Source organism: Lygodium microphyllum, chromosome 15 (assembly GCF_053477565.2).
Source record: "Lygodium microphyllum isolate KBCC chromosome 15, Lygodium_microphyllum_v1.1.10, whole genome shotgun sequence".
Classification (NCBI taxonomy): Eukaryota; Viridiplantae; Streptophyta; class Polypodiopsida; order Schizaeales; family Lygodiaceae; genus Lygodium; species Lygodium microphyllum.
In genome coordinates, this window is record NC_141149.1 from 56018292 (window position 1) to 56026107 (window position 7816).

Sequence of the window (7816 nt, forward strand, 5' to 3'; positions counted from 1 at the left end):
AACCCCCGTCCCATATTTTCCTTGTTTTTCGCCTGCCATCCTACCCACTTTTTGTTTTTACGCTATTTCGTTTTGACGTCCGGATTGGGAGTTATTAATTTTTCTTTATTTTTACGTTTTTCTCGCGCCCGTTTTGCACGTGAACGCACCCTTTTTCGATTTTACGAGTCTCCACGCGCCCCGGTCGTGTCCGCGTAACCCGTACCATCTTCCCCGCCTCATTTCAATCCCGTCACGGCAAAATTTTTTTACCCCGCCCCGCGCACGCGCGCGGGACGGGGGTACGCACCCATCCCTTCCCACCCTTCCCCTTCCTTCGGGCACCCCCTATCCCCCTTGGACCCCTACCCCGCCCATAACCCCACTCCTTTCCTCTAACTGACCACCCCATGGCCCCCCCATGGGCCCCCACCCCTCCCCCCCCAACTGCCCATCCCTTCCCCCCAACCGCCCTTCCCTCTCTCTTTCTCTCTCCCTTTCTTTCTCTCTCTCTTCCTGCGTATCCTCCTCCCTCATCTCCTACCCTCCTCCCGTGCAGCCTCTCCTCCTCCCTTCTTCTCCCACCGCCCCCCAGCGCTTTCTCCCCCAGCGCCTCCCTTCTTCTCCCACCGCCCCCCAGCGCTTTCTCCCCCAGCGCCTCCCTTCTTCTCCTACCGCCCCCCAGCCTACCCCGCCGTCGCCTCCTCCCTACCCCCCCGCCAGCACTCCTCCTACCCCCCCCAGCCTACCCCGCCGTCGCCTCCTCCCTACCCCCCCGCCAGCACTCCTCCTACCCCCCCAGCCTACCCCGTCGCCGCCGTTCTCCTTCCCCTCGCCCTCTGCCGCTCCTCTCCCAGCCTCCTTCCTCTCCCTCTTGCCCGTCGCCCTTGGCCCCTGCCACGACCACCCGCCGCCCTTGTTGCCCCCCGGACTGCCGCCGAGTTCGCGGTTGCTGCCGCCGAGTTCGCTGACGCCGCCGCCGACTCCGCCACAGCCGCCTGGACACCGCCGCCACCGCCGACGCGCCTCCCCCTTCCTGCTCCACCTCCTCTCTACCCCTAGGTTAGTGCAACTAACCATAGGTTACTTCACCTAACCCTCATTAACCTAAACTAACCTTAATTAACTTAACCTAACCCCCTAGTAACCTTAGACCTAACCCTAACTAGGTTAGTTAGTCCAACCCTAACCTAGTTTGTTAACTTAATCACCTAACCATAGTTAACCTAGCTAGTTAACCTAACCTAACTTAATTAACTAACCCCAACTTAGTTAACTTACTTTAGTTGACTAACCTAACTTAGTTAGCTAACCTAGCCTAGTTGACTAACCTAAGCAACTTAGACTAACCTGACTTGACTTAGGTAGACTAACATGACTTATCTCACTAACCAGACTTAATTGACCTATGCCTAACTGACTTATCTGATTAATGTGACCTATGTGACTTAATTAATCACTACATTAATTTTTCCATTTAAAAATTTCAGAAAAATTTCTAAAAATTCTTTTTGCCTTTTGTCAATTTTTGGGAATTTGTCTGCTGGAAATTGCCTACCCTATAATTTCTGAAAATTCCACATTTCCTAAATTTACCCCTAAATTGCCAAAAAATGTAGACAATTCATTTAAAAAATTGCAAAAAAATTCTAAAAATTTCTAAAAACATTCTAAAAAATTCCCCTCACCTCCCTTGCTCATTTTCCATTTATTCAACCATAAATAATCACAACTAAAAATAAATCAAAATAAATCAAAATAAAAAACCAACACAAATCAAATCAACACATCTGCTAAGGTGTTGTCATTGTTGTTTCATCAGTGCTCTTTACTTTTCCTTTACTGGAACTCTTCCGTGCGCATTCCTGCATTACATACACACCCCTTCCAGGTATTTATTTTATGTGCTTTATTTATTTTTATTTTTCCCCTTAATCACAAATTAATTGTTAAAATGAACCCTTTAATTCACCCACCGTTTCCACGCGCATTCGCGCTAAACACACAAATTTTTTAATAAAATCAACCAGCCGTTCACTTGGCACGCGCTACGTGCGCTAAAGAGGCACTTTAAATTTTAAATTAAAAAGAACCAGCCGTCACATGAGCACGCGCTGGCAAAAAAAAGCGCTCCACATCACCTTAATTTATAATCCATGAATTGCATTTAGAGACCCAGTCGGGAATCGAATAACTGCACCGCTTAACCTAATAATTGGTAATTAAATTTATAATAAGGAACCGCGGTTTTCTTGCTAAGGTTTATCACCTAATAAAAATTCACCCATTTTTAATAATTGATTAAAATCAACCCTTCATTAAATTAATTCCCCCCTCACTGCACTTAATTCCCCTTTTTAATGAAGCGTTTCGTGGGATGGGTTTGCGTAGTTCTTAGTGTTATTTTCCATGGTCCAGTCTTGGTTCTATCACAGATGTCGTATTGATATGTGTCAGATATGGTATGGTTTTGGTTTCCTGTCTTTGTTACAGTTACGAGTACGGTATGCTGTTTTTTTTTCTTTTATTGCCTGATACGGGGTTCTGGGTGTTTGTCTGATGCATCGCATGAAGCTTTCGGTCGCATTTGTCTCGAGGTCATGTTAAATTTTTTCTAGGATGTGGTTTGCTTGGGGTTAGTTGGTCGTGTCACGTCTTATTTGGTTATTCTCTTATCCTTGGTTTTTGTCTGTTGCTTTGCAGGCATTCACCTTGATTGTCTGTGTTTGTGGTGTGTGTGTAACCATCTGAATGGCGCCTTCTCATGCTCCTCCCCCTATCCAGTACGTCCCATTAGTTAGTAGGGATTACTCGTCCCTACTTACTTTTGAGCCCCTCACGAAGGCAGGACTTGCTGCTTTTGTGGCCACTCCTTTTCCATTACTTCCAGAGGATCCGTCCGTATGTGATGAGTTCCTGGCCTCTTACAGCAAGAAGACAGGCGTAGTCCAAGGAATGTCTATGATATTGACGTCTCGAGGCTTAGGGAAGGCTCTGTCTCTACCCTTCAAAGGAGAACCTTTTGTGACCACTCGTCAGCTCTTCTCTAATGAAGAGATTCTCAAGCTGTTGCAGAAGCAGACAAGGGAAGTCCTTGATGTTAAGAAAGTGATAAACTCTTCAGGAGTTTCGTTTTCTATGATCACTGATCCCGTATGGAAGACGATGTGTCAGTTCCTTCAGGACAGGTTTATGCCTGCCAAAACGCCATCCCACTATTTGTCCAAAGAGCTTTTCATAGCTTCCAGGATGGTGCTGAAAGGAGTTGCTATTGATTGGAGCACATACCTCCTTACTAAAATGGATCAGCATTTTGTTAAAGTCACGAGGGGTAATGTTACCAATGTTACCTACGGATCATATTTGTCTGCCTTCTTGACCTATTCAGGTTTACAGAAGACTGTGCCTCCACCTCCTCCATCAGATCCAGTACCTCCTCCTCCACCTTCAGAAGAGTCAGCACCTATTGACATTGAGGATGATGATTCTCCGCCTCCCCTGGTCATACAACGTAAATGCTTGAAGAGGGTAGCGGATAAAGCCCCTGCTGTACTTCCCTCAGTGCCTATCCCTGCTACTTCTGGCAGTGAACTCCCTGGGTATCTCACTTGCAATAATCTGTTTCGAGCACATAGAGAAGGATCCTTGGAGATCTCAGTTCCCTCCCTGAACAGTCTAGTCTCAGGAGATGCCATTCCTTTCCTCTGCAAGGATATTCAAAGTTCCATTGAGTTGTCCGTGACAGCCTGTGTTCAACAGCTGTACGCATCTTTCTATGAGGAGCTCATGCAGTCCAAAGACCAGTTGCATAAGGCAACATCTGAGTTAGCTTCTGCTAAGGATACCCTAGCAGATCTATTTAAGCAAATGGAACAACAAACCCAACTGGTTGCCACTCAAAGCGATGAGATTTCTTCATTGAAGACCCAGTTATTCGAGGCTCAGTCACAGGTTACTAGCCTTTTAGCAGAGAAGGAGAGGATGTCCAGCGAAGCGAAAGAATTCCAAGTTCTCTTAGATGACAAGCTTTCAGCTTTACAGACTGCTAATGACACAGTGGCCAACCAAGCCTCCCAAATCCAGCAGTTGCAAGATCAACTTGCAAAGTCCCGCTCTGTTCCTCCAAGCCCTCCTGTTCCATTAATTCCTTCTCTCTCACAGCAGGATTTGGCTGCCCTACAGAGACAGGCTACTTTGTGCCCTCTATTCCAAGATAAAGTGGAAAGATTGCAGTCCAGAATGGACTTGTTATGGTCTACCTTTGAACAGTTTCAGGAATATGTCCTACCAGACCATTCTTTCTTTGTCCACTACCACTTACAGAAGTTGGTCTTCTATATGAAGCTTTCCACGATGGATTTACCTTTTCCAGAGGATGGCTGGAGTGGGGCTTGGTCTGCTGAGTTGTTGACAGAGGTATTCAGAATGGTCTTTGAAGATTCTGTCACGCCAGACACCATGTTGATGTCATACATGTATCTCCGAGGAGACTTATTAATCCCATATGAGGTAGATATGGCATGGTATGTGGGGGATGTGGTCTTACAGGCTGTTCTATATGTCAATCATTTGGAGTTGCGCATAGCTGATATGTTCCAGAGTTATTCCTCCAAAGTAGCTGATTGTCAGGATACTTCGTGGCATCCCATGATTGATTCGGTGGTCCTAAATCAAAGACAAAACACAGCTCCTACCTTTACCCAGAGTACTAACCAACTGAGGATGGATCTCTTAACCTATCTTTCCAAACATAATCCATTTGATGCTACCTTCTTTGATGCCTATCATAGACGATCTCTCTTAGGACCTTCTGTTTCTACCCTCCCTTATTACCAACAATTGGCTCACCGCTATGCTATATATTTTTCCCTTTGTCAAACTAATTCCACAGTAATTTTACCACTTCTTTTCCAACCTTCAAATTTCCCTCAAATTCCTATTTTCACTTACTGTTCCTTTATTGAGGATAGGGTATTTTCCCCTTCTCCACCCTGTCCTTCACCCCTCATAAATGTACCCTCCACATTTCCTATTTATCAGTTAACACCTTTCCTTAGTGATTCCTTACAAATTTCTGCCACTCCTTCTTTAACCTTTTCTTCCTTTTATGATTTTTCCTATCCTTCCCTACATCCACTTTCCCTTATTCCACTACCCTCTCCTAACACTTCCATATCTCAACCACCTCAGTTGGTTAGTGACTGTGACGGTTTTGATAATCAAATTTCCAGAAGAAGGGGATGGAGTTCGGATGATTGCCTTACAGGACCGCAGATTAATTGGCCAGTAATTCCAGGAGAATGGACAGCTTCCAGTCAAGCTTATCAAAACTATGTTCATTTTGCCCAACAATATTCACAGTCTGCAGATCCCTCAGTGAGATTAACTGCTCACTTTGCTTGGTATCTGGCGTATATGCATAGGCACTCTCATACTGATTCAAAGCCTATTCCAAAGTTGTGCATGAATGTCAATGTAAACATTGATTTCCAACAGCTGGAGATACTATATTTTCATGCCCTTTGTTTGCCTAGCAGATACTTGATCCTGTTGGAAAGGATGTGCTGTCTCCAATTTTTCCAAAATCCTCCTAAAAACTTTGTAGATGAATCCTTATCTATGGATCGATTCCGACAACATCAATCTTTTAAGAGGGATCATCTTCATTGATACCTTTCCAATGTATGGTGAAAGCTTTTAATGAACAACTCTCTTTTTGAAGAAGTCATTCAGATGGTTGTGTTGTGTATTAGTGTTTGTGTTGTGAGTTCATGTATGTCAAACGAATGTGGTGGTTTCCTATTGGATTTCGTGTACGAGCTATGTTTTGGAGATTTGTAGAGATGGGGTCGTGGATGGAGAATTGAAGCTGATGCAGATGACGAAGAAGAAAACTTTTATATCCTTTACAAATTTGTTGTGATTTTTAGTTTGATAAGAGGTGTTAATGTATAAAGAGTTTTCCTTTCTTTGTATTTTTATATTAGAAACAGGTTATAAGTTGGGGTCGTGGTGGATGGATTCTTTTTGAAAAGATATTGAAGATCAAAGTTGAGCTTTTCCCTGAACTTGTATTCCCTTTTTCCTGGGTCGCGAGGACGCGTCCTTATTAAGTGTGGGGATATGTTGAGTGTTGAAATGACTTGTTTTTTGGATGATTTTTGTTGTTTTTGAGAGCTGAATGGTTGATTTTATGAGATGATTGATTGATTTGGAAGTGGTTTGAGAGTGTTTTAGATGATATTGATTGTATTTTGGAAGTTCATGATGTTTGTTGATGGTTCTGTGATATTCTGATAGGTTCTGAATGGTTCTGTATACCTTCTGTTTTGTTCTGTTTTGGTCTGTTTTGTTCTGATTGTCTTCTGTAGGGAGGGATGAAGTATTGATTAATGAAGATTGAGATCTTGTGAAAGTTTATTGAATGGTTTGTGAGAGTTTGGAATAGTTTGAGAATGAGTTATGTGGTTTTGATAACCTTCTGTAACCTTCTGTAGGTCTTCTGTAGAGCTTCTGCTTCTGTTCTGTCTCTGTTCTGTTCTGTACTGTAGCTGTTCTGGTACTGTTCTGTTGACTGTTCTGTATGCTTCTGTAAGTGTTCTGTGGAATGTATGTGTGACTTTGGGGAAAGTTTTCTAGCCTTGGAAAGAGGTGAATACAAGTGCAAAAGAGCTGAAAGAAGTGGAAGAAGTAGCTGCTAAAGACTCAAGGGAAGACTAGAGTGAAGTGATAGTAGTGAGCTATGAAAGGACACTGTAGTGGCTCTGGTGACTCTTCATATCAGACATACCTCTTGGGAGGGGTATCCACGACCTAAGAGTGATTATTGAGAGTGATTTTTGAGAGATTGTAGTGAGGATATGATGTATCATTGATGGAGTGAGATAGAGAGAGTCAGAGATAGCCAATTCTACTCAAACAGAGTGATTGTATATGAGAGATTGAGAGAGAAGACTATGAAGATATTGAAGATGAATACTATGTGATGTATTTCCATTCAAAGATGGTGTACTTCTTTGCTTTCTTTGTTCTATTGATGGATTTTGTAAAGATGTTGAAGAATATGGTTGATTCTATTAAAAACCGTGGGAGATTTACATGATGCTGCATGAAGATTTGTTGTGCCTGGTGTTCTTTTCTTCATTGTGATCATATGAAACGTGATAAACAAGCTTGTTGATGTTACAAGATAGATTTTCTTGCAAGAGAATTCCCTTTTCCTTGGTGTTCCTCTCGGGGCTCCAACATGGTCTACTGCTATGTATTTTACAGTGCCTCTTACCTGGATGCTTTTACACAGATATTTGGGCTTTTATTGGAGCTTGATTCTTGTAGGTTTATTTGCCACCTGCCGTTCTTGGCTGGACATGTATGTCAGTACATGGTTTAAGACACTGCAAAGTTATATATACTTCTATGTTTCAAGGATGCTTATGCATTTATGGCTCTGAGGCATGCTTATGCTTTTATGGCTACGAGATATAGTGGTTAGATATGTCATGCTTTTGTCTGCTAGGCTTGTTTGTGTGGGAGCTTTTGCATCCATGGTTGATGCCTTTGTGTTCTCCCCTTTTGGTTTGGATGAGTTCCCTTTGCAGTATGCTATGATGACTTCCAGCTCTTCTAATCATGCACACAGTCCTCTTGATGAGCCTGTTCTCTCTGATGAGAGTTTTCCTGATTTTTTGAGCTCCTTGGATGTATTGGACAACCCTACTCATGCTATTACAGAGCAGTTGTCCTCTTCTATAGGTTTTATAGGTTATGTTTGCTTTCATTGTGGAAAGACAGGGCATGTGAAGCATAAATACTTCAAGTGGATTAGAGAGCAGAAAAG

At 43.1% G+C, this 7816-nt stretch overlaps 1 non-coding gene across 1 annotated transcript; it reads left to right on the forward strand.

The window, feature by feature from the left end:
- Positions 1-5983: 5983 nt before the first annotated feature.
- Positions 5984-6051, forward strand: LOC148024556 (small nucleolar RNA SNORD36). Its single transcript, XR_015693446.1, has one exon. It is a non-coding gene; the product is annotated as a small nucleolar RNA SNORD36 (small nucleolar RNA).
- Positions 6052-7816: the final 1765 nt, after the last annotated feature.